The following is a 1,645-nucleotide window of genomic DNA, read 5'->3' as shown; positions in this document are numbered from 1 at the left end:
CATCGTTACATTCGGATAGACGTTCTCCCCTCACCCGTAGCTCCGCACCCCGGTCGCCAGGAGAGGAATGTCCCACAACTCCCCAGATGGGTGTTGAAACGTCTGAATAAAGACGTGCTGATGGAGGCTTCCATCGTCCAGGCCTGGGTTCCCATACCGGAGGGGCCTGTGGAGGTCGACGCAGAGGTGGGCTGGTTCGGTGAGGCTCTGTCGCACATTTGCGACGCGGCGATGCCCCGAGCCGGCCCTCGACCTCCTAGGCGTCAGGTGTACTGGTGGTCGGAGGAGATAGCGGCGTTGAGGGAGGAGTGCTCCGCCGCCCGCCGCCGGTACACCAGGCACCGCCGACTCAGGCGGGGCCGCGACGCCGACGAGGAAGCACAGCTGTACGAGCAGTACAAAGAGAGGAAGAAAGCTCTGCAGCTATCCATCAGCAGGGCCAAGGAGGCAGCCAGGGAAGAACTCCTGGAGACCCTGGACAGGGATCCATGGGGGCGTCCTTATAGGTTCGTCAGGGGCAAACTACGCCCCTGGGCGCCCCCCGTGGCAGAGGGTCTCCAGCCGCAGCAGCTGGAGGGGGTGTTGGAGGAGCTGTTCCCGAGACAGCCTCCCTTCACACCTCCTCCGATGATGCCGCGTGGCAGTGATGGAAGCCAGCGGCGTCAGCGCTGCTGCGGTTCCTATCATCACCGAGGAGGAGTTCGCCGCGGCCGTGGATAAACTCCGGGGCAAGAATGTCGCCCCGGGTCCGGATGGTATCCACGGCCGCGTCCTGGCCTTGGCCCTAAACACCCTAGGGGACCGACTCCGGCGCTTGTTTAACGCGTGTCTGGAGTCGGGACGGTTTCCCAATCAGTGGAAAGCGGGTAGAGTGGTCCTGCTCCGCAAAGCGGAGCACCCTGCAGGTTCGGTGGTTCCCTCGGCGTTCCGCCCCATAGTGCTGTTGGACGAGATCGGCAAGCTCTTCGAGCGAATCTTGGCGGGCCGACTCGTCCAACACCTGTCCCAGGTAGGTCCCGATCTCAGCCCGAAGCAGTTCGGGTTCCGAGAGGGGCGCTCGACGATCGACGCGATCTCGCGTGTGCGCTCCCTCTCGGAAGAGGCGACGTCCCAGGGTGGGGTGTTGTTGGCGGTCTCGTTGGACATAAAGAACGCCTTCAACACCCTGCCCTTTGCGACTATTAGGGAGGCGCTGAAATACCATCGCGCGCCTCCCTATATTCGGGACGTGATCGGGGCCTACCTCGAGGACAGGTCTGTGCTATGCACGGGGCGGAACGGCGTTGTAGTGCCGAGGGACATGCAACGCGGTGTTCCACAGGGATCGGTTCTGGGCCCGATCCTGTGGAACATCGGGTATGATTGGAACCTGCGGGGCGCCCTTTTAACGGGCACTGACCTCGTGTGTTACGCGGATGACACCTTGGTCACTGCCCGGGGGCGGGACCTACGGGAGGCTACCCGCTTTGCCACGGCAAGCGTGGCGCTGGTCGTCGGCCGAATTAGAAGGCTTGGGCTCCAGGTGGCGCTGGAGAAGACCGAGGTCCTGTGTTTTCATGGGCCTCGGCGCGCGCCACCTCCGGATGCCCAGCTGGTCGTCAGTGGCCAGAGGGTGGGGGTCAAGCCCTGTATTCGATACTTGGGG

This window comes from Achroia grisella, unplaced genomic scaffold, assembly GCF_030625045.1.
Source record: "Achroia grisella isolate CSIRO2021 unplaced genomic scaffold, CSIRO_AGI_Agris_v1 utg6880, whole genome shotgun sequence".
Taxonomy (NCBI): Eukaryota; Metazoa; Arthropoda; class Insecta; order Lepidoptera; family Pyralidae; genus Achroia; species Achroia grisella.
The sequence above is the reverse complement of the archived record's forward strand: the minus strand, read 5'-3'. Positions refer to the sequence as shown.